This window comes from Hemicordylus capensis, chromosome 2 (genome assembly GCF_027244095.1).
Source record: "Hemicordylus capensis ecotype Gifberg chromosome 2, rHemCap1.1.pri, whole genome shotgun sequence".
In the NCBI taxonomy this organism is placed as follows: domain Eukaryota; kingdom Metazoa; phylum Chordata; class Lepidosauria; order Squamata; family Cordylidae; genus Hemicordylus; species Hemicordylus capensis.
In genome coordinates this window covers 351,652,697-351,678,761 of record NC_069658.1, presented here as the reverse complement: position 1 = coordinate 351,678,761, position 26,065 = coordinate 351,652,697, and the positions used below count along the sequence as shown (strand labels likewise).

At 43.5% G+C, this 26,065-nt stretch overlaps 1 long non-coding RNA gene across 1 annotated transcript; it reads right to left on the bottom strand.

The window, feature by feature from the left end:
• Positions 1-5,332: 5,332 nt before the first annotated feature.
• Positions 5,333-25,774, bottom strand: LOC128342548 (uncharacterized). Its single transcript, XR_008315064.1, has 3 exons — positions 25,431-25,774; positions 23,265-23,426; positions 5,333-5,716 (listed from the first exon to the last, which is right to left on the bottom strand). It is a non-coding gene; the product is annotated as an uncharacterized LOC128342548 (long non-coding RNA).
• Between the last annotated feature and the right edge of the window lie 291 nt (positions 25,775-26,065).

The window sequence follows — 26,065 nt, the reverse complement described above, 5'->3', positions numbered from 1 at the left end:
GGCCTGGTCTTCCGAGGCTTGTAAAGTGTTGTTGTTTTTTAAAGGAATATTAATTGGTTTTAAATGGTTTTAATTGTTTTTGAATGGTTTTATATTGTTTTTAGCATTATGTTTTCAATTGTGTGTTTTTATGTTTTTGAAGTTGTTGTACACTGCCCAGAGCCTCTGGATGGTGTGATTTATAAATGTAAACGCAATTAAGGGACACCTCAAGAGAGCTTTGTTCAGTGACTTCCTCCAGTGACATCCTGGGGGCACTCTCATGACCTTATTGCATGTGCCAGGCAGTGCTTGTCTGAACTAGCCCAACGACTTGCTTCTGAGTGTTAAAAATTCCCAAAATATTTATTTATGTTTATAATAAACATGGTGATCACTCAGAACAGTTTCTGGACCCATGACAGTCAGGCCAGGCCCTGCTAACCCTACAGTACAACATTCAATACTTTTTGGAAACGGGTAGTCTACAACAAAGTGCTGCATCTGGGCTTCTCCCCATGCCTTCTGCTTGCTATGGGCTGGGATAAGGTCAAAACAGCCATCAAACATAGGATTCTGGACACGGAACGCCAGGCAGATTTAAGCAAGGCACCGGGCTTTCTGGCCCTGGATAGTTGTAGATTCATCATCACCCCCTCTGCATATTTGTCACAATTGGAAATACCAAGCCATAGAAGGGCGTTCACCTTTGCCTGGTATCATGCCCTTCCCTCCGCCATTCTGGAAGGCAAATACAGGAAGATCTCACTCATGGAAAGGCTTTGTCCTTGTGACTCTGGGGAGGTGGAAACCATAGAGCATGTGCTCCTTTCATGTTCCTTTTATAAGGACAACCATGACAAGCTCATACCTCTCCTGCTTCTCAAATACCCCGGTCGCTCTAGTCAAGACTATACGAAGATGTTGCTCTCAGATGACAATTGGATATGGATGTGCATTTCATTTCGGATACAAAATGTTTTGTGCACAAAACAGGCCATTTTGGCTGTTTTGTAGCCAAAACAAAACACCCAAAGCTCAAAACAGAAAATTTTGTAGCCAAAACAAAACGTCCCTGTTTCAGATACATAACATTTTGTTGTTTCAGCTGTTTTGGAACTCCATTTTGCAATCACAAAAAGTCTTTCTCCTTCAGTCTCCATTTTGAGTTTTGACATCTGTTTGAATTTCCAGCCCTTTCAGCCCGCAGACTGGCCAGCGAAAGCACGGGCTGATCTGCTGGCAATTGCCTCCTTATTCCTTTTAAGCAAATTTAAGGGTTAATTTTACCCTCATTGGCCAGTGGGGCAGGGGGCATTTCATTGTTGTTGTTTCACACTCTTGTGTGTAGATCAATTGCATTTCAGGTGTGGGGGATGTGGATGTGCATGACCTTTGGAAATCTGCCTGATTTTTTCCAAAGATCTGATGTTGTTGATGTGTGATGTTGATGTTATTTGGGGTGGATTGGGGGCATAAAGGGGGCTTTGGGGGCAGAAGAGTGGTTCAGGTGGTAGTGCCCCAATGGGTACCTGCTGCCACCCAGATTCCAAAGGAATTGGGAAAAGGGCTGATTTTTAAAGAATTTCTGAAGTTGACATGTCTTTGGGGCAGATTCGGGGCAGAAAGGGGGCCTGAGGGGCAAAACAGTGGGTTGGGTGGCAGTGCCCCAAGGGGTGCCTGCCACAACCCAGATTCCAAAGGAATAGGGCAAAGGCCTGATTTCTTAGGAATTGTTGATGTTTATGCTTCTTTAAGGTTCCCCCCCCCGGAATAATGGAGGTTTCAGCAGACCCATAACTCCACCTGGGGGGCACTGGGGTGGCCGGGAGTGAGTGGTGGTGTAGTGCACATAGGGTGCCAACTGCCCCCATGGAGTGCTGGGTTGCTAACCCATGGAGTGCTGGGTTCTGTTGTTTCTGAGGTGTTCTGAGTGTAGATTCTCTGGTAGCATATGAGATTTTCAATGACATACCATGAATCCTCTCTCATATGCTACCTGAGAATCTGAATCTACATTCAAAACACCTCAGAAACAACAGAACCCAGTACCCCATGGGTTAGCAACCCATGGGGGTGGTTGGCACTCTATGTGCTCTACACTACCACTCGCTCTGGGCCACCCTGTTGCCCCCCAAGTGCAGTTATGGGGCAGGAGTTATGGAGGTCCATCATTCCCTATGGGGAAGAACTTTACAGACGCGCAAAGTCCATTACATCTTTAAAAATCAGCCTTCTGCCCAATTCCTTTGAAATAATTCTGGCAGCTTCCTTGCCCCCACTGGGCACTACCACCCACCCTACTCTGCTCTGGGCCACCCCTCTCCCCTGAACATGAAGCTATACTTTTGCTGAAACCTCCATTCTTCCCTATGGGAAAAATCCTATATTTCAAAAATTCACCAAAACCCAGCCCTTTGCCCAATTCCTCTGAAATTTGGGTGGTAGTTTCCACCCATTGGGCACTACCACCCCCACCCACTAGTTTTTGCCTGGGGCCATTTTTAAAAATCCAAAACGTTTCATATTTGGATTTTGCAATTTCGAACAAAGAACAAAATCGAGGTGTTTCGGATTGGCTGATTTCGAACAAAGAACAAAATGGGGTTGTTTCGGATTAGGGCCAAAAAAAAACAAAAAACGGGGGGAAAACGCACAACCCTACAATTGGACCTTCATGTACCATGCTGCCAGATTCTGCAGGGCAGTGTGCAAGATCCACCGGGTCCTGATTGCCAGTCAATACCCCTTGCAGCAGATTGTTAACTACTGGTCATTTTACCTGATTGTTTAATTTTAATTTGCTCCTCTACTTCACATGTTAGCTTTTATATGTTATCTTAACTATTTTATATTTTCAGATGCCTTACTTTTAAAGATAGTTGCATATTTACCTTTGTATAATTGTATCTTAATAAGCACAATTATACCCATCTTCTTATTTTATTAATCACCCCACAATTTCTAGAGTTGTATTTCACTAATCATAAAATTATCATAATCATCATAATCATAATTTTATAGGCTAATGATAGCTATGGATTTGCAGCATTTTAGGTGTATCTATCTGGTTTATAATAATTTTAATGATTTTTATTTCATTGTATCTATACCATATCCTGTGCTGGTCTTTGACCGTAATAAAGATAATTGATTGTTTGGAGCCAGTTTTGTGATGTCTGAAGGATGCAATTTCTTCCAACCAGCCTTAGATCCCATTCATGCCACATTCTTTCAAAGTAAGTGTATTACCCCGTAACCATTTTGCATTACTCAAAAAGTCATGCTTTTCAGACATCACAAAATTGGACTCAGATGCATGTTTTGCAAGACATTTTGCTTACTTGGGTAAGTTTGGTGCTGTTTCAGCAGAGGCGTATCTAGGGAAAATAGTGCCTAGGGCAAGCACTGAAATTGCGCCCCCTGTCCAAACATCTGACACCCATCTGATTCTCTGTACATAGTGCCAAACTGAATATGTGTACAGTGACTTATATTATATTAATTTTTTAAAAAAATAAAAAATAAATAAAAATAAATAATTTTTTAAAAATTACCCTGTAGCCCCTTCGGGGGGCTTCCTAAAGGCTGTGGGGGTCTGCAAAGGTTTTCCCTCCCCTCTCTGGTCTCTAGGGCCTCGCAGGGACCATTTCAGCATGTGCAGTGGCCATTTAAAAAAAAATTTTTTTAATGGCCACTGAAAACAAAATGGCAACTGCGCATGCTCAAATGGCCTCTGCAAGGCCTGGCATGGCCTAGGGCCTCACAGAGGCCATTTGAGCATGCACAGTGGCCATTTTGTTTTCAGCAGCCATTTTAATTTTTTTTTTTAGATTTTAGAAAAATGGCGCCCCCTTTCAAGTGGCGCCCAGGGCACGTGCCCTGCCTGTCCTACCCTTAGATACGCCCCTGTGTTTCAGTATATCTCTCCTTTAAGCATGAGTCTTGTAGCGTGACCCGGAACTACACATTACACATGGCATGGAGATGCTGCCAAAAACACAATTTCTGTGTTAAACTCTCCTTCACTCCCCATGTGTTGTGATATCTTCACTTATTTCTCTGTCATATTTCTCTGCATTGTGAGGATTCCCACTCCTGTCCCACAGTACTGGTGCTACCAAGAGGGCTGGGGAAATTCACAGCTCAGTGGTGTGACCCCATGACATGGGTCAGTGTTCTTATTCCTGAGTGTTATAGTGGGGGATGGGGGGAGGATGTGGGAATACCACTTTCAGAGGCAGCTCCACATTGTGTATAATATTTAGCATCAGAGTTAGGTTTTAATCCCAGATCAAGTCCCCCCCACCCCTTTAAAATAGTAAGGTTTTTAACAAATGATATCTTTCAGAGTGTTGGCATGGTATAATAAAAGCACTGTTGCCCATGGTGTGAACATATCCTACTAGGTTTTGAAGGTCCTTGTAGTGATATAGAAACTTGCAAAATTTGACCAGAGAGGTCACTGCAACAACAAAAAACGTGAGTATGTACAATACAGGAAACGATTCCTCTATCATGCCACGTTCAACTCTCTTAAAAAGTACCATCTGTCTCTAGTCTGTGAACTACAAAGAAATGTGTAAATGGAAATGCTGACAACCTCTTTACACAAGTGCTATGAATAGTGCTTCTCTAATGATAGAAAACTATCGATTGCTCCTACTGTCCTCTCCAATTGACCAGGTCCTGCAAATCTCTGATAACACTCTTGTCGTTACTTGTCAGTATTGTGCACTTTAGAAGAATATAAATGAATACAGCACCATCGTCTGCTTTGATTGTCTGATAGAACAAGTGTCGGGGATCTTTGTTATTGATTTGTAGATAATATTTCCTGTATCTTAAAAACCGTCAGTGAAATTCTTTGGGTACAGAAAATAGTGTTTGGGCTTTAGCATTAGGCTGTTTACTAATTAGTTTGCAAGTGGAGAAAGCAGAAAGGCTGAGTGACTCAGCAGATTGTTCCACCAACTTTTCTTAAATCACAGAGTATCTAATTCAAATGCACAAGTACAAGCAGTAAATGCTGGCCACATTCGCACATAACGCAGAACCACAGAACCACTGTTCTGCTCCCTACCCCCCACCCTCCTGACTAAATTAGGACATAATGGAGAGCAGGGAGCCTTTCATGAAGGACAAGAACCATCATGTGAGCACATCCTCACTGAACTGTAATGTTGGAACTGCAGCATCTCCCAAATGTGTCTGTGAACTAGATCTTAGATTTTTAGGTCTGTTCAAGTTACAGCTCTGGGAACATTTCATGGATGACTAATTTCACCTAATGTTTCTACAAGCTTCTGTTGAAACAATTGTTTTTAAAAGTCTGTTGGTAAATTCCAAAGAGTTCGGTTGAGCATATCCCTTTTATCTAACAATAAGACTTTCCTTTTAACATTTGAAGAAAAATATCAATTAATAATCATTGTGGTGGATTAGATGGGGAAATGATATATCATTTTCCATGACATTCCCCAAAAGTCTTTTTACATAAAGCCCTTCGTAGCATGCTCAATGATATTTCTGCTGTCAGACCATATTTCTCTCATAGTTACTTCTTTCCTGTTGACCTGAGTTTCACCAACAATGCTGTTTTAAATTAGGTCCCTCGAGAAACATCAGAGTAAATTCATAGTTCCGTGATATAAATAGTAGTTGCCAGTGCTTGTACATCATTATAGTCGTGTTTTCAGCATAGAGATAACAGAGCCCACTCTGTATTTCTTGACAACTGCACAAGAAACATAAAGAGCAAATTTAGAGGTAGCGTAAGTTAAGTAAATCTGCATTTATCTCAACAGATTGGCGCTTAGCTGGCATCAGTTGTAAAATAAAACCATTGGCTGAGGAGTGTATTATGACATTTGTCTTGATTCTCTTTATTGCTATACTGCAGTGGCAGCACCAGAAAAAAAATTGAGGGGGGGCACAGATGGGGTAAAATGTATTTATGGGTGGTTGAGCTTTGTCCCACATATTAGATTTCTGAAACAGATTTCTGAAACAGAAAGAGAAACAGAAATCTAATTCATTGAAATGAAACCATGAGATGTTCCTGATATTTCTCTAATTAGTTAATTATTTCATCAGATCATTTTAAGGCAGCACATTAGGAAAAGGTGCTTGCTAAGGAGAGTTTTTATTTTAGGAAGTTGCTTTTGGAGGATAGATACAACTAGCTATTCCTGCTGGTGTGGGATACAATTTCCAGAAAGACATTAGAATTACATTTGCTTCTGAAGAAGAGTGTATTGCTCAAAATGTGTCAGGCAAGATTGAATAAACTGATTGCCAATTCAATCAGCACCTTTGGGATTTCCCCCCCACCCTGCTTTTTTTTTTTAACTTCTTGGTGCTGCAGCATTTTCCTCCCTCCTCCTTTCTTTTATCCTCTGACTGGTCCCTCTACCTGCAGAACTCTCTGACAAAGATGGCCACCAGCTCTTGGGGACTGCTTTAAGCAGAGATTACAACAGATGATCAAAGACTGAGGTATGGTGGCTGCTATTTTTGTCCTACCTCAGTAAAAATCAAGGTACAAAAGTTGGACTTCACAGGTTCAAATGGGCTGGATAGAGGGGCTTCCCGTGGGTTCTCATTATCAGCAATAGCTGGCTTCCACTCTCTGATTGCTGGTCATAATATGGACTCTGAGACTGATTATCATTGTTGTTGTTTTTTGTTTTGCTTTGCTTCAAAAGCACTTTTGGTCAAGAAAAAAGATAAAATGTTCAGAGATTAGACACCCAGATGGCAGATTCCTGGGAAACACCTCAGTGATGGGACCCTCTTCTCTCTTCTCCCCTAATTTCTCTACCTGATATTTCTTTTCTCTTTCTGGTATCTGTCTTTGTACTTAACTTCTTATTGCCCTTTCTTTTTCCAAGCATGTCTTTTCTTTTGTGTACACTAACCTTGAGTCTTTCTTAATCAGTATGGTTTCTTTTTCTAGGCTTGAAGACCTCATAGAGGCTGTTGTCATGCACAGCCTAACCCAGGCTAGGGATGCCTAACCTGGGTTAGGCTGTGCATGAGAACTGCCGGAATGGGGCCTGATCCCACTGGCCAGTGCTACCTAGCCTGGCTTTTTAGCCTGGCTGCTAGCCGAGGTTAAGTGAGTGAGGGCTCCCTTAACGTGAGCTACTGGCTTGTGTGCAAGCTGGGTTGCTTCCAGCCTCGCACCTAGAGCACCCATATCTTGGGGGAATCTGCCAATGCATTGTGCATGTTGTGTGGTGCATTGTGCGATCTCCAGAAGCCAGGACGAGTCCTGGTCTTTGTTTACCCATGCTACCAGTAGTGCTGGTCATGTGCACATGGCTTGCATGCCTTCAGGGCTGGGCTACAAGTGGTCATCTGGGGGAAGATAGGTCGAACCCTGCCTTCTCCCCCTCCTGCTTGACCCCGCACAAGTATGCTCGTGTGAACAGTCCCATAGAGTTTTCCAAGTATGTGAGGAATACAATGCAAAGAAATAGGGTGGAGCTTGTAGAAATATTCAACCAATTATTTTAGATTCATTGCTAAGGATGTGTTTGCTTTTGGTTTCAAGTATGTTGCGATATAGGAAGATGCTGAAAAGGCATCATCTCATACTGTGAGGGAGATGGCAATGGTAAACCCCTCTTGTATTCTACCAAAGAAAACCACATGGCTCAGTGGTCTCCAGGAGTCAACACTGACTCAATGGCACAACTTTACCTTTATGTTGCTATTATTCCATATCTGATTGCTTATATATTGTATCTAGGGCTTCAGTAAAGCATGACGCATTTTATTCAGTTAAATCCATGCACTGATATATGTGTATGCATTTGCATTTTGATGTCATGACACAATGAGAGTTCCTAGTGCCTTTTGCTTACAGAAAGCAAAATAGAGCCAGCAGTCAGGAGACAAGCCCATTGCCATAAGAAAAATGTTGGAGTGCCAGTGCATCGACCGTGTGCATCAACTATCCTAATGACCACTAGGGTCATTGGGAGTATAGATAGTGAGTAAGGGTCTCTCTAACTGTTCTACCTGTCTCTACTCTATGACCCCTGATATGACTCTCCAGGTATTTCCTGTGAGAGTCAAAATCCCTTTCTTTCCTCTTAGAGAGCAGATGGAAATATCTATCTCTCTCCCTGCCTATTCATTATGCAGTTCTATAGATTAGGATTAGGTCTTTCCTATCCAAAGTGTACTTTACCAATAAATACTTAGTGAAGCTATTCACGATTGCTCAAAACCAGGCTGGGCTCCCTTAGCCCAGTTTTGAGCAATCATGAGAACCACCGGGCTCACAAGTGAGCCCGGTGGTTCTCTGGTGACTAGCCCACCTAACTACCCCTCACCCTAAATGAGGTTAATGGAGCGTTCCTTGTTTATCTGATTGTGTGTCACACTGGGGTGGGGGGAGGGGGACACCAGGAAGGTACCATGCACTCGCACAGTGTCTTCCTTTGGTTTGGAGGGCCAGGGGGCCGCGCGGTGCTCCCCTTCCCCCAACCGCCGGAGCTCCCAACGGAGCTGCGGCTGGGCATGGAAGTGCCTGACCGGAGCAGCTACCTGTCTGGGTGGCCGATCCAGCGCCCAGCAACAAGGAACTGCTCGTGTGAAGCACCTCAGTATTTAGTTCTACAAGAATCTCCATGTCTTCTCTAAATAGCTGCAACAACTAAACGCTTCAAACTGTTGTGTAACTGGGGTGGGTAGCTTCTTTAGTGCTCTGCTAATTAAGTTGGGGTGGATTACAATCTCCAACAAAAAGTGGTGCTTCTGAGTGCTCCTGCCACTGCTTGAAAACACAGCAGCCTTTAGCAAGGTTTAAGAAAGAAAAGCATTGCCCCTACAGCCTAAGCTAAGCATCTTAGAACCCGAAAGAATATCGCAGATCCCTTCCGCCACAAAAGTGCACAATCTCCCCACCACCACCACATATACACACACGGAGGTGCTTCACACAAGCAAAGTGAAGCGCCTTGAGGTGGTTTGCAGGGAGCCGTCCCTGCGGGCTGGAACGGCCACCCACACGATTGAAATGTTTCTGCTAATCCGTCATGGGGCAGTGGGGATCGGGGGCCGCCCAGCCCTCAGAAGTCCCAGGCTGCCCCATGTGAGTGCATGGGGCATCCTGGGGAGACCCTCGAGTCCGGGAGGCTTTTTGTAGCCACCCGGTCAGGGGTGTACTTGTTTGCCGCCACAGTGTGGCGGCACACAATCAACTAAACAGGGTTTGCAGAGTGCTCACTCCGCTAACCTCATTTAAGGGAAGGGGCATTTTGTGAGGTTTGCTGCTGGGAGCCATGCAGTTCCCATTGCAGCACACAACCTCCCCAAAGCGGGCTGGGCTCCCTTAGCCCACTTTTGGGAGCTCGTAGCAATAGCCTCATAGATCCTGGCAGTGATTCAGGTCAAACCTAAGCTAGACTCATGTCTACTAGGAGACAGCCTTTACAGGAAAGACCAGGGAGCCTGAAACCGATGCTCAGCATGCCCCGAAGGGGGCAGGTCTTCAGGTGTCAGTGGGAAAGGCCTCCTGTTTCCCACAGCTTCTGCATGTAGAACTCCTGATGTGCAACACATTTTGGTCTGATAATCTTTTCTATCAATGTAAGGCCAGTCATTTCACATTTTGTTACCAAGAGAGAGGGAGAGCGTCTTTCAGTGCTGACACAAGTTTGAGAGGAAAATGGTTCATTAGTATTCAAGGGTAGTTCAAAAACCTAGTGCTTCCATCTTCACAATTACAAAATATCTAAATTCATCCCAAGATTAACTTAACAATACTGCATGTATAAAAGGGAATGTTTGTTTATTAGCATGGCCAGAAGTAAGAAGACCCCAAATTACATGCAAGGGTATTATACTATATGACTTTACCAGCTGCAAAGTCTGCAAAGCAATGGCTTCTGGGCAGATTGGAATTCAGAATACTGACTCAGAAAGACTGACCTCATATAGATCGAAGACTTTGAAGGAAGAGAGAGATATAAACTAAAAAAGAAACATCACTATAAATCGAGCTTTTGGAATTTAAAACACACGTTACTAGCCTTGAAACTTCAGATATTGGTTATCCCTCCTAATATATTGAGAGGCAAGACAGATGCCATTTTTCACAACTGTCAGAATAGTATTTTCAGAAATGTGCCAATATCAAAGAGGTGTCATTTTATTGATATAGACAGGGCATTCTGATAATAGATCTGTAGTATGTGTGCCATTTCAGTGAGTTAAAAAGTTATCTCCTACTCAAGGTGAAATTCTGTTCATCTAAATTCACTTTTATGCAGCAAGATTATCACTAAGCGAACTAGTTGGGCAGGGGGTGGGGGAGAAAAGCAGCAAAGAGGACAAAAGAAATACCATGGCAAAGAACCAAATGCTTCTTTTCAGAAAGAGCCATGCATTGGTTACAGTTGCCTTAACAGGAATGTAGAATGCTGCTTCATGGGCGGTCAGAGATGCTGCACAACTATCATGATGCTTTACAGTGCAAACAACTGGACAAAATGTCAGAATGTTGACAAACTCATTGCTGGCAAAATGCTGGAAGTTTTAGTTGAAATTGATTTGGCATTAGCCACTGCCGCTGTTCTTATCCCCATCAGTTCCAACTGCTCTATTTACATTATTGTAAATATGCAGGTTGTTGTTTTTTTAAAGTCCTGTTTCCTTTGTGTGAGAACAAAAAATGTTGAAAACTGCCATTTCTTATGTCATCTTGTTTCATCTTGTTTACCAAAGGTCTATAAACGTGTGGTATTTCTGAACACTGGTAGCACTGGATATTAAATCAAGAGATCTTAAAATCCTTTTGCTCCAAACTCTGATGTGATAGAACATATGCAAAGTTATGCTTTCTTTGTTGATCTCATATACACACAAATATAGGGTGTGTGTATGTGTATGTATATGTGTCTGTGTGTGTTGTGTATATAGATATAGATATAGATATATTGTTTATGTTGTATCTTTTTCTTAATTCATTTTCACAGGTACAGTAAGGGAAACCAGATCAGAGGAGAGCTGGTCGTGTGGTAGCAAACATGACTTGTCTCCATAGCTAAGCAGGGTCTGTCCTGGTTGCATCTGAATGGGAGACTTGATGTGTGAGCACTGCAAGATATTCCCCTCAGGGAATGAAGCTGCTCTGGGAAGAGCAGAAGGTTTCAAGTTCCCTCCCTGGCTTCTCCAAGCTAGGACAAGATTTTTTTTATAGGACAAGATTTTTTTATTGAACCAACAAACTACCAAAGCATACAGTACGTTTCCAAAGCACAATTATATACAAGGTGGTTGTTTGTACATGATATATCTACAAAGATTTATACACAAGGATTTGGAAACCCACAAGGTTATGAGGTATATGCAGGTAGTACTGTAACTCGGGGGTGGGGGATTACAAGGCACATCAGGTAATCGGGGGGGGGGGGGGTTACGTCCAATGTCCATTTCCATAATTTGTCCCATTGCTGTTTAGAAGAGATACTCTTGTCTTTTTGCACATAACCATACAAACTTTTCCAGTAGAGATTTAGTCTCGTCCACGTGAACCTCTTGGTCACGTCTTCCCTCCCTATTCCTATGCACAAGCATTGCATAAATGACATACAGGTTTACTAACCTGATTACGAGAAGGGGAACGTTCCAATTCCCTAGTATGAGGGCACCCGTTCCATCCCGTTTCCTTGAAGGTTTCTTTCTGGGACCTCGAAAAGAGGTTCTTTTGCTCAAACCCAAGGTTAGTTCTTCCCAAGTCTGTTTTTCCAAATCATGCCACTCTAACAGATTGCTTACTCCCTGCCACACTCTTTTGGCTACCACACACTCTTTTAAGAAATGTGAGTGGGTTTCCCTGAATGTTTTGCCTAGCTCACTATCTTTCTGTTTGCAGGTGATTTTAGGACACTCTTGCTCATCCTCTGGGAGCCATGGCTTAGCCGCATTAAGTGGCAGTACTTGGTGGTATAAGCGCCACCTTGTTTCCCATAAATGGAAAGGGACTTTTTTCTCCTGGGCTGAGAGAGATTCCTGCCTGCAACCTTGGAGAAGCCTCTGTCAGTCTGTGAAGACAATACTGAGCTAGATAAACCACTGGTCTGACTCAGTATATGGCAGTTTCCTATGTTCCTATGCAGGGGCGTAACTACCATTAGGCAAGGGGAGGCAGTCATCTTGGGGCCCCACTGCCTCAAGGCCCCCCCCCAGAGGCACATCACATGACTCCCCACCCACCCATGTTGCACCCCCTATGAATTATGTTGAGTCTCTTGGAGATCGGCAAGAGCAGAGAGTAAAAAAAACTAGATTCAATGTGAACTAGATATTCACCGTATTCATAATGGGGATGCGAGTGTGAGTGCACGATATATTGTGAAGTGTGTTTGTGTGTGTATATCAGCGAGGGGCCCATTTTAAAATCTTGTCTCTGGGCCCACTCCAACCTTGCTACGCCTCTGTTCCTATGTTCCTAGTGGCTGGAACTGGAGGGATTTTAAATCAGAAAACAAAATGGTGAAATGTTCAAGCATGTCGTTGGTGACTAGTCACAATAGTTGCAGTAAGGGTGTGCATTCCCTTATTGCATCCCTAGTTGTCCTGCAGCAGTAGTCAGCTGCTTCCACTAGCAAACCACTTCTCAAGCTACCACTGATCCTAATTCTGACAGGACTTAGCAAGACTGGGACATTGCTGAGTGCTCAAGGCCATCAGAAGGGTCCATGGCTGATCCTTGAGACCACCCTTCTGCCTGCAGCTTTTGGGTGTTGGAAGCAGTGTTACTTTCTTAGGCCCATCCAGGTAAGAGGGATCCTATGCAGGACAATTTGCCAAGGGCCTCCTGAACTGGCCCTGAGAAACAGAGCAATAAAGCTATCAGTAAGAAGGCACTAAACGGCATCAGCCTGGCATGCCTTAACATTTTATCTTTTGCCTCTTAAAGTGTTACTACTTTGTTCATTCTCTTACCGTTTAGAATCTCATGCTTAACATGGCTTCAGATGCCAATTTAATATCTCCACCACTTGTTAAAATGCCTCTGCAAGGAATGATTTTGTTTTAAAAATGAATCGCTGTGCCCAAGCACAGTTCTGCTTGGCAAATCTGTTTATAGTCTATAAGCTATGCACCATGCTACATTTTTTCCTTGAAAGCGAAAGCTTAATAGAGCTGGAGTATATTAAGCCAGCTGCAACAAGAACATTTCAAAAAATTATTTTTACTTGCATGGTAAGGAAACATATGAATCAGTCAAGTTGCTGAAGCTAAGCCGGTTACTTTGGATGAGTGGCCACCTGGGGGGTGCTAAGCATGCTGTTGATTCCATGGTGGTGTCCCTTGCCAACCACTAGGGTTAGGGTTGCGTTTCTGCAAAACCCCATTGTTGGCAAATTTGTGGTTGGTGAGACATAGGAATAAATGGGAAACAGGGGGTTAGATGAACTGTGATTGCAAAAACCTGTCAAAATAAAGGAAAAAATGCTCAAAATCGCTAAAAATCACCAAAAATCCCTTAATATTACCAAAAGCCATGAGCAGATTAAACCTCTGGAAAGGTTTTTAACCACCAAGCATCATTCAAATGTACTTTAAATCACCAAGAGTCACCTGGAGTCAGCAGGGGGGTCACCAAAAGGAATGTGCTGATTGAACCTCTGAACCCCCCCAAATCACTAAAACACCCCCAAAATAACTAAAGTGGGTACTCGGGTCATGATTGGCAAGACCCATCACAGTTTCCCGTTCGTAGATACTTAAAACCATGGTTGGTAAAACTGTGATTGGTGAGGTATGACTCTAGATACGTAGATGTTTTTAACTTGCTCAGTAAATAGCACAGGAGGTGGCAGAGGCGCCGTTCCCCCTGGACTTCAGGGCAGAAGTCTGGTCCCTTGCAGCACCTAGGCCACCAAATACTCTGTATTCTGCCCCGGTGGCTGCACCGTACTGGCCCATGCCTCACCGGGTGGCCAAGCGTAGCTGTGCTTAGCGGCAGCCAGTGGGGGCTGAGTGCGGCCAGCCTCCTCAGGTAAAACAGCCAGCCTGCTGTGTGCCTGATCTCCTCCCGGGCATGGAAGTAGCGGTGGGGCCGGGCTGGTCAAGCAGCCCACTGAGCTGACAGCTGCTTCCACCCAGCCATAGCATGGCTGAACAGAGTGCACATGTGACAGCATTGGGCAAGCCCAAGCCACGCAAGCTGAGAGGGATTGTAGCAAGCCATGAGGCAGCTGCGGCGAGGCCGGGGACCCCCAGGCAGGCAGTCCCTGACTCTGCTCAGAGGCTCCAGTTGGAGCTCCTAACCAAGGCCAAGTGGCACTGGCTCTGGCAACAGGCAAACACATGGCAGGCCGAGGCAGCCGTGTGTGGAGTGAGCATGGAGAGGGAGAAGCAGCTGTGGTGCTGGCCGGACAAGCACACCTGCAGTGAGCCAGCCAGCACATGCCTCCCTTGTTTGCTTGAGTTGCCAACTTGCAAACCTGCCCCCCCCCGCCACACACACACAGAGACCACCAACTGTGTGCACGAAGTCAACTTGCGGTCCAGGCTTCTGGGGCTTGTGATTATTTAGCAATGTACCAAGGAAGCTACCATTTCTGTAAGCTGCACTTACAGAGTGCAGAGTTTAGTTGTTGCAGATATTTAAGTCACACGCATGGAGATCACTGCAGAGTCTAAGTTACTTAACTAGTTTATTGGTGAAGTACTTTTGGGATAGGAAAGACCTATCCTATCTATCAGCCACATAATGAATAGGTAGGAAGAGAGAGAGATGTTCTCACCTTCTTTCTAGGAGAAAAGGAAGAGGACTGACTCACTACAGGAAGTACTTGAGGAGCCATAGAGCAGAAGGCAGGAGTCATAGAGCAGAGGAAAGCAAGGACAGGAAAGGAGACCCTCTCTAGCTACCTCTGCTCCCAATGCCCCTATTGGTCATTAGGATAGTTGGTGCAAAAAGTTGATGCACTAGAACTCGAATTCCAACACAGGCAGCAATACTGGATTCACATTATTTATTTATTTATTTATTTATTTATTTATTTATTTATTATTGAAAATGTTTATATACTGCCCAAAACACAAGTCTCTGGGCGGTTTACAGCAAAACAATAAAAACAGATTAAAAGATTAAAACATTACAACAATTACAATTTTAAAATGTTAAAACTATTAAATACACAATTAAAACGATGAGGCTCTTCTCACGATCAAGTGAGAAGAGGCAAATTGGGTTTGTGGGGAGAGAGGGCTAAGCCCGCTCTCCCAGCAGACAATCAGTAAGCCCTCCTGGGCATCCGCAGCAGCCACCCACACGACTGCCAACTCCATCACTGAGCTGTCAGGGGCTTGGAAGTTTGGGGGCTGCGCATGACCTGGAAGTTCCAGCATGCCCTGCGCAACTGCACAGGACCCCTGAGCCGGGAGGCTGATTTTTAGCCTCCCAGTCGCTCACTTGCTCTTCAAACCCAGTTTAAGGGCAGGGGCAATTTAGTGGGTTACCTGCTTGTAAACCACCAGGCTCGCCTGTGAGCCTGGTGGATTACATGACCAGCAAAAATTGGGCTAGGCCCTCCTAGCCCAATTTCCGCTGGTCGTGATAATAGCCTCATTATCTAATTAAAAGCCTGGGAGGACAAATGCATCTTGACAGCCTTTTAAAAAGTTATAAGACATGTAGTGGCTCTAATTTTAGCAGGAAGTGTGTTCCAAAGCCTTAGGGCAGCAACAGAGAAGGCCCGTCCCTGAGTAACAACCAGATGAGTCAGTGGCAACTGCAGACAGACCTCTCCAGATGATCTCAATGGGCGCTGTGGTTCATACCAAAGTATTCTCTTAAATACCCAGGGCCCAAGCTATTTAGGGCTTTATAGGTTACAACCAAAACCTTGTATTTTGCCTGGAAACTTATCGGCAACCACTGTAGATCTTTTAGGATAGGAGTGATATGGTCTTTTCGAGATGACCCAGAGACCAACCTGGCTGCCGCATTCTGGACCAACTGCAGTTTCCAGACTCCATACAAAGGCAGCCCCACATAGAGTGCATTGCAGTAATTAAGTCTGAAGGTGACAAGCAGATGTACTACTGTTCTGAGGTCATTTATCTCAAGAAATAGATGCAGCTGAATAGATGCATATCAGCCAAAGCTGATAAAAGGCACCTCTGACCACTGCCTCAAACGTCTGGGTGGACAAATGCATCTTGACTGCATTAAAAAAATTATAATAGCTGTGGTGGCTCTAGTTTTAGTAGGAAGTGTGTTCCAAAGCCTTAGGGCAGCAACAGAGAAGGCCCATCCCAGAGAAGGCCCGTCTGGGACACCAGGGAAAGTTTTGTGTCCAGAAGCATCCCTAGACTGCATACCTGTACCTTCTAAGGAAGTGTGACCCTATCCAGAACTGGCACATCAAAATCATCTCCCAAGTTCTGACCCTGCACAATAAGTACCTCCGTCTTATCTGGATTCAGCCTCAGCTTGTTACCTCTCATCCAGCCCATCACTGCCTCCAGGCAGGCATTTAGGGAGGTTATGCCTTCTCCTGATGATGTTGACATAGAGAAAAAGATTTGGGTGTCATCAGCATACTGGTAACACCCTGCACCAAATCTCCTGATGATCTCTCCCAGTGGTTTCATGTAGATGTTAAAGAGCATTGGAGAAAGTATGGAACCTTGAGGGACACCACACAGAAGTTCAGTTTTTGAAGAACAACAATCCCTGAGGGACACCATCTAGAATCTGCCCAAGAGGTAAGAGGGGAACCATTGCAAAGCAGTACCTCGCACCCCAAACCCCCTCAGATGCTCCAGAAGGATACTATGGTCAATAGTATCGGAAGCCACTGAGAGGTCCAAAATGACCAAAAGAGTCACACTTCCTCTGTCCATTCCCAATTGGAGATCATCCATCAGCCCGACCAAGGCAGTCTCCACCCCATAGCCCTCCCAAAAGCCAGTCTGAAACAAGTCTAGATAATCATTTCATCCAAGACTGCCTGGAGTTGAACCCTCTCAATTGCCTTGCCGAGCCATGGAAGGTTGGAAACAGGCCTATAGTTGCTCAACTCTGAGGAATCCAAGACAGGCTTCTTCAGAAGTGGTTTAATAATTGCCTAATAAGGCAAGGAGGCATCATACCCTCCCTCAGAGAAGCATTTATTATCTCTGCTAGGCCTTCTACAACAACCTCCCTGCCAGATAGTATTTAACCATGTCAGGCAAGGGTCAAGAGAACAGGTGGTAGGCCGCATCGCTCCAAGCAACTTGTCCACTTCCTCACGAGTCATAAACTGAAACTGATCCAGCCTGACCACATAAGAAGAGACGCTGGACACCTCCAATTCAGATACTGCAGTAATTGTGGGGTCTAAATCCAAGTTGGCCCAAATATGAGAGATTTTATCCACACAAAAATCATTACATACATCATAACGGGTAATAGATGGTTCCAAATTCTGATTCAAGGGAGGAGGGGCACTTACTAGCCCTCTCACAACCCTGAACAACTCTGCTGGATGTGAATTTGCAGGCGCAATACGGGCTGAAAAGAATAGCTTTTTATCATGTTATGCTGTGGGTTGGTTTAGGGTATTGGAGTGGGTAATGGAGGGTGAGAGAAAGAGAGTGAGAGAGAGTGCAGGGGCTCCAAGAGGGATCTGGTGCTTCAACTTTGCTTTGGGGGCATTTGGAAATACGGGGTTTAATCAGGAGCAATAGAAAGAGATGTGGAAAAAATGCCTCAGTCAGAAAGAAAACAATCTCATCCATTTTTGGCTCAGGGGTCTCTCCAGCATGCCATGAGCGCTCGCGCGGGGGCATCCTGGAACTTCCGGGGGCCATGTGGCCCCCAATCCCCACAGCCCATGCTGGCTCCATGACAGAGCTAACAGTCGTGTGGGCGGCTGATCCAGCCACCCAGGGCTGCAGCCTTGATCACCCCACAGAACCCCCTCCGGTGGGTCTCACTGATTATGAGACTTGCCTCAATGCTTCACCTGCTTTACTCCAATGTTGGTTTGCAGTATTGTTACTTGCAGGGTTCCTGTGCCTTTCATAGATAGAAATTGGTGTTTTTAATATCCTGCTGAAGAGCTTAAATGATGGGAAATGTGTTGGAAGGGAAGGACTTTGCGCTGTCTCTTGTCTCAAAGACAGTGGAGGACAGACTAGTGAGTCAAAGGGCTAGAGGGTCAAGACACTGGTCATCCTTTCTCCACTGCTCTGATACTATCCCTTTGGAATGTACTCTTAGGGACTAACTTCCTTCCAGCCACTTCCTCTCTCCACCCTTCTCTTCCTGTTTCTACTACCTTGCAACATGGCAAGCTCCTCTCCCTGCACCATGTGTGCAGAGAAGATGCAGAATCCATCTGCATCCAGCTAGATAGAGAGATTAGAGATCCTAACTCCTCACTTTCCTATCTAGAATGGAGTTCTCTAATAAATACAATTTATATTGATTTGAAACTATGAACTGGCTCCAAGTTACTTTATTCTTAGCATACACGCATGCCTAACTAAATCCCGCTGTGTTGTGCCTCTGTGCACTCTGCTATAATGAAAAAAGGTTTCTCCTACCAGAGAGAATTCCCAACAAAATGCTCCACTGGTTTAATTTCTGTCTTCCAAGCAGCTGCTAAAGGCAGAGAAGACCTGCCTCACGAGTTAAAAATAGTGTGAATGTCACAGTGTATATGTGTGTAGAGGGATGATGATTATCATGCAGGGCAGTGGGGGGAGAAGGCCATTGGGTCCATAATTACCTAGCTGCACCTCTGAGAGGTGGCGTGGCAGAGCACAGGCTGTTCCCAAGATGCTCTTCAGCCACTTTCCATACCTGGAGACATAAGAGCAGCCTTGCTTTCTACACCCATTAAAATATACTTGTTCTTATCTGCTGTTTTGTTTGTTTGTTTGTTTGTTTTTTAGCTTTGCTTTTTTTGTCTTTTAATCACTCTGTGATATTTTCAAACGCTCTAGAGTTTAGTTGTGGTTGTTTTATACTGTACTCCATTTTGGAAATGTGCATTGAGGGCTTACATTAGAATCTTGCAAATAGCTAAAAAAAACAAGTCCCTCACATCTTTGTGGATCTGTTCTTGTCGTAGAACAAAGAGAAGGAATTTGTGTTTGATTTCTTTAGTTTGTTCTTGTAACATCAACAGTATAATAACATTACCTTGCAGCCCCTGAGTGCATCTTACAAAAAAATGTTCTTTGTCATAAAAGGCATCCGTGGCAGGGAGCCTTCTCCCCCTCTGCTGGCGGCCAATAATATACTCATGTATCTTCTAATACATGAGTAGAGCTGATACACATCTCTGGGAATGGAAGATCCTTGTGTGCAGCACAAGATGCAAGTCCTTGCTTTCTTTTCCAAGCACCAGTGTGATCACACCTTAAGCAGCCATTTGAAGCACGGCATGCTGACTCAGGTGAGACTTTCAGGAACCACAGAAAAAGCACTCTCACTTTCAGGGATGACTCGCCAGCATTCCCTCCTAAGGATCTGACTTGCATGCTGCGAGGATGTTTAGTTCAGGTTTCACTTTATTGAAGGCATAATTCAAGCTACAAGCTCCTGAATGCAAAGGCCTGTCCTTTTTTCTTTTCTTTTCTTTAATTAGCAAAGCTCCAGGCATACCTATGGCACTATAAATAATAAATATGTTTAATTAAATTCAATATTTCACTGAAGAACTAAAAATGGTTTTGTGGATGGGTGGGCAATTTTCTTCCTGCTGTATCATTATGGAATGTACTCACCTATAGCATGCCATGGGGCTAATCTGTGGGGTAAAGTGACTAGTCATCTTAGCAATGTCATTTCTGAAAAAGCTGGAGCAGCAGCACAGACTTTGGCATATACTGGAAGATTCTTCTATGATTCATAAGCACAGTCATCCACACAAAAATGTCACTCCATTAAGACTTGAAATGGCATAATCATGGCAGATGTTTGGCACAGAAAGTTGATGCTGTTAGAAAGCAGAGCAAGTTAGCACTTCTATTTTTGCTTCATGAACTGAATTTCTGCTACTCTTTTAAAAATATATTAAAAGCCTTAATAAAGAAAATAATATTGCAGGCTGCTCGCCATGGCAATAATTACCTGAAATTTGGGATACTTTTTAAGAGTGAAAATGGAAGTATCATTTCAGTTAGAGCCCAGAGCAAGCATATATTACAACTGAAAAGGGACTTTACCAAGACCTCTGTGGTGACCAGTCTTGTCACTCATAACCAAGTGAGTTTTTCTGCCCCCATGTGTTGTGAGTTCACTCATAACCAAGTGAGTGCTTATGCCCCCATGTGTTGTGGGGCTTGTACAGACATACAACGTGAAGCCAAAGTTCCATATAGTGAGCACGTCTAAATGTTAAAGACTGGGCCAAAGTCAGTCAGAGGAAGAAGGTTTTGGTGACATCTTCATGTTCATATCTTCATAGTGACTTCATGGTGACATGTTAGATGTGCTGCAGCCAATATTGTTCATTACTTTTACTTACACCTCCCTTTCCCTCAAATCTTCAGCTCCTACATTCACTGCATTGTTTCACTTGTATCCCACTTTCCTGCCAATTTTTCTCTGAAAAAAATTATGCCATGTCTTTTAATGACTAGAAACTGGGCAAAGGCATGAAAAGCAAAGTTTTGTAATTAGCATTTTACTGAACCATTTTAATGGTTTTGTACAAACAGTACAACTGTAGAAGAAGAAAATCTGAGAGAAAAGAGTGCATAAGTGAAAGAACAAAGAAAAGAAAGAAGGGGAAGAGAAAAGGTATGGGCAGGGATAGGGAACCAGAAGGAAATTTTCATGAGAACAGAGTAACTGTATAAAGTCTCTCAGAATCTACACTAAAAATCCTTCTTCATGGGTGGTATTAAGTGTCTAGAATTTTTTTATTAGAAAATAACATTTCTTCATATTCCTTCATATTTCTTCCATATTAAGAAAATAGCATTTCTTCATATTCTTATATTTCTTCATAGTCTGGATTCATTTCATGGTTGTACATGACTTCCTTATGGAAAGGAACTGCAGACATCTCAGTCCATCAACCAAGTCTGGGAGTGTCCTTCCATGTTTGTATAACAGTGCTTTGGTAGCTAGTGAGTTATACCTGAAGATAACAATATTACAAAACTGGGGAAACAAATCCCAGAATCCTATAAAGAGGTTCCAGAAAGAACAGAGGGTCCAATAGCATGTTTAGACATATGTTGATGTCTATCCATGAAAGACGAATTCCTGGATGCAACCAGAATATGAAAATGATGGTGGCCATACCTTTGCCACATCTACAATAATGGGGCTATGCACATGATTGCCAGCATGCGTGGGCTGGAAGGAAGGCCAGATTCAAACAACTTTCTCCCAGATGAGCACTCGCAGCCCCAGATGACTGCTCACAAGCTGTGCACCCACACGACCAGCACTGCGGGGAGCAGCGTAGATGAATCTCCCCACTGCTCCACGCAGAGTAGGTAAACAGAGGCCAGGACTCATTGTCCTCACCTCCGGAGAGTCCGTGTGACATGGCACGATGCATTGGGGGATTCTCCCAAGAGACGGGTGATCTCGGAGTCCATCTCTGTGTGTGGCCAGGCTGGAAGCAGCTCGGCTCACACACAAGCAAGTAGCCCGGGTTAAGGGAGCACTCTCTCCTTTAACCTTAGCTAGCAGCCGGGCTAAAAGCCAAGCTAGGTGGCACTGGCACACTGGGTTCGGGATCAGTCCTGGTGGTTCTCCAGGCTGGGTGTCCCTAGCCTGGGTTAGGCTGCACATAGAACAGCCTCAGTCTCTTTCATAGTTGTTTCAGCCTGTGTGTAGTCCAGTCCTATACACCTTCCAGTGGCATTTGTTGGACTATCTGTAGTCTAATGTCTACTGTGGATAGTTTGATAGCTAACAAAATAATTTTCCATTGAGATGTCGATACTGACTGTCTCAGTCCAAAGACAGACAGTCATGATTAAGCACTATTGAAATCAATGAGACAAGTTAGTCTGATTAAATTACATCCCATTTACATCAATGGGACTTAGTTATTTATTTTATTTATTTTTATACTACCTGATATGTACAATTCTAGGTGGTGTACAAAATTTAAAACAATATAAAACAGAGTAAAAACAGTTAAAAATTCACAAAATACAGTTATGACTGTATTTCTTTGGATACAACTAGTATTTCTAGTCTTTCTTGGACACAACTAGTATTTCTAGTTTTTCTTCCTGTTGTGTTCTTTCTTTGCTTAAACCACATTTAGTGGATAACATTATTTCCTTGTATGATGATACTGAATGGTCTGGCTCAATACCTGAGAACTCATGGGGTCCAAAAAAAAAAAAAAAAGGAAATAGGGTCATAAGATCCTAAGGCTTCAGGTACACATTTGGAAGTAAGGAGCTGTACAAACTGGATATAACACCAGCAGGTGATGAAATAATGGGGTTGTATCTTAGTGGTAGAGCATCTGCTTTGCAGGCAGAAGGTCCCAGGCTCAATCCCTGGCATATTCAGGTAGAGTTGGGAAAGCATCCTACCTGAAACTTTGAAGAAGCCGCTGCCTGTCTGTGTGGACAATACTGAGCTTGATGGACCAATGGTCTGACTCAGTATAAGACAGCTTCCTGTGTTCCTAATGGACATATTTTTTGCTGTAGGACAAGGCTTGAGGAATTGTTCATCCAACTGAAGAAATTTCCCATTAATTAGCTCATGGCAGTCATTCTTTTGAGTGTACCACAGTTTCCAAAGAAAGCATTTACCTGATACTTTAACTGTAGGATTGGCTGAGTCCTCAGGGTTAGTTTTCTTGGAGATGGACTTCCAGTGCATCGATCTTTTGCACCAACTAGCCTAATGACCACTAGGGGCATTGGGAGTAGAGACAGTAAGGGTCTCCCTGACTGTTCTACCTGTCTGTAATCTATGACCTCTGATCTGACTCTTCCGCACTTCCTGTACTGAGTCACAATCCTTCCTTTCCTCCTAGAGAGCAGATGGAAACATCTCTCTCTCTCCTTACCTATCCATTATCTAGTCATTAGGTTTAGGTCTTTCCTATCCAAATATATTTAACCAATAAATATTTAGTATTTAGTTCTACAAGGATCTCTATGTGTTTTCTCTAAATAGCTACAACAACTAAGCCATCCTCTGCTACCTACTCTGTAACTGGAGTGTGTGCTCATTCCTTAGTGCTCTGCTGTTTTGCCTATTGAGGGTAAAAATTAACAACCTCTAACAAATTTACCATTGATAAATGGGTAAAAAAACTCACCTAATCTAAACTGCTCTCATTCATCAGCAGCTGTTGTAAGTATGGCCATATCAGTGCCCTTGCTTCGTGGTGCTTATCAAACAGCAATAGGGTTAAAAACAGTTGATTCTATTATTGTACAGCCGAGACTGAAGTCATTGTGTAGAGCTCATCACTGGCATCCTTGAGGTGTTAAAAAGACAATAATAAGTTCAGATATCAGACAGATCTAAACTACCTTCCTCTGGTGGTAGCTGAAGCTTGTTCAGTAAAAAATCCAGACTACCCGAGCTCCCAATAAAATATCATATTAATTTATTAACTTTTTGAAATATGTTATTGGAATTGTTACTGGGAGGCCTCTTAGTATATCAAGTAGATATTAATAAATGCATATTTTAATGTGCCCAAAGCTGTAGATTAAAAATTGCCATCTCTTAAGCTAATTTCTTCATATGAAGATATCCCCTAACATTTCATTGTATGGATACATCAGACAGCCTGATTAATTATGTTTGTAACTCATCACTCTGATTAGAAGCCACTTTCAGTTTCATAAGTAATATACAAGCAATTCATAAGAATGTTTCATTGGGGAGGGGGCTAGCTATAGATTTCCTAAAACTTGAAAACTGGTGAGAAATAGGGCACCTGAATTGAACCAATGCCTGCAGACTCAAAAACAATGCTTTCCAGAGACAGGCTCGTCCCACACATGATCAAAGCCTTTCTTCATGTTCTTAATACCTGAGCCATTTTTGGAAGGGTGGTATAGAAATCGAAATAAATAAATAAATAAATAAATAAATAAATAATATTTATTATTTATTGTAAACTTCACCCTGTTGGTCAGAGCTCTCAGGCATATCCTTCTGGTTGCTATTTTATTTAATCATATGACCGGTGATTTATTGTCATGGTGCATTGTTGTTAATGGGAGGCAGCTGTATAACCCAGAGTTCTGGTCCAGGGCCAAATGTAAGTAAGAATGTACTGTTTTTTAATTCTTTGGGTACTACTGAGCATGCCATTGGTCAGTAGTACCAGAAAAACTACCATTCTCAGCCCTCCTTGCACCTGGTGTGCTTGAATAGCAAGGGGAGAGAAATGTTGTCACTGATGTTACAAGGAAAGTAAATGGGGTAGCAGAGGGACTGGAAGCATGGAGGGAGGGAGTCACTTCACCTTGCATTAAAATTCAAGCTAGGGGAGAATTTTTTTAATCTCTTAATTTTTAAAAATCTCTTTTTAAATCTCTTAATAACCTGTTTTATCACATTTGATGAGAGCACTACAAAACTGCCAGATTCCACTCCTGAGCTGTGCTTGGATGGAACTCATTACCATCATCACTACACAGAAGTAGAAGCAGCAAAAAGCTGGAGAAGACTCTGCTGCAAATTGTTTTGTGTAGACATACTTGGGCTTAGTAGAGATTGGTTGGCTGAATAAAGTCCTAACTATCCTCCTTTGAACAGGAAACTTTGGCCATAATGTCAGGCAGCTGGGATAGGCAGTGAGAGAACAAAGCTGCTGTACTGAAAAATTATGTCTAGTACAAAGAGTATGAAATACTTAAAAACCAAACAGCTCACCAGAGCCTTGATTTGGCACAAATCGAAGTCAAATGGCTCTCTGATGGCATTGAAAAGAAGGGGGGTTTAATATATCTTTAAATTGTGTTTTCCTTCAAGTTTTTACAAGGGGTAATACAGCAGACTAATTAAATATGTTGTGAACAGATCTTATGTCCTACAAGCCAAAGGTAAGGAGCTTTTTATTGCTCTTTTATGCAGCTGTTGTCACGTTGCACATTTGTTTCAGCTCTGATGCAGTAACTTGGCATTGTAATGTGCACTAATCTTTTTCTTTTTATTGCTTGTTGCTGCCAAAATAGGCTATAGAAAAAGCAGATATATTAGTTTTTATACAACGCAAACAAACAAGGTCATCTCTTTGCGCCTCACACCCTCATATAGTATGCATTAAAAAAAGGACTCTAGAGAAAGACTGAGTGAAGGGTGTGTGTGTGCACGGACATACATGTTTTTCTAGAAACAAGGGCTCTTTATCCTTTAATAAAGTGCAGGGAAAATGTAAAACTGATGGCGCTACTTTTTCGGTAAGTCATACAGATGCCTCTAAAAACTGCGCAGACATACCAATCAACAGACCTGCTTCACTTACCAGGCAAGTTAGGCCAACCTTCGGCTTTAAAGCTTATAAAATCTAGTGATATTTTCACAATGGCGTCTGCCACTGACATGATCCAGACATAAAAGTTTATTTGAAAAGACTGCCTGTGTACCAGGTCTTCCTCTTTGATTTGCAGACTTCTCTCAGTGTGTCAGAACTTGAAGCTTCTCTGAAAACTAGCCAACCCCGCACAGAGCATCTGTGCGCTCCCCCCAGTCTCCGCTTCCAGGCCCAGCCTCCTCTCCTCCCCACTTCCACTTCTGCCCCCACACTTTCTTTTCTCCCGCCTGGGCCTTGCCTCCATGGGCGGGCCAGACCCGCCACCACCTCTGCGACCAGGCCCGCCGCCGCGGTGACCAATCCTCCTGGGTGCGCCTCAGCCAATCAGGCGCGTCCACTGCCCAGCCAATCAGCTGGGTGCTGGGACGCAAATTCCAAGGCACACCCAGGAGAATTAATATAATAGATCCCTCCTGGTTTGGAGAGTGGCTTGTAAGGAAACCGTGGGAGCTTCTTGGGGCCCTGTCTGTGTTGCAGCTTCAGTGGCATATGCAACACATGGAATGTGTTGCAGCTTCAGTGGCATAGCAAGCTTCTGGAGGGCTGGGGATGCTGGAACAGAATTT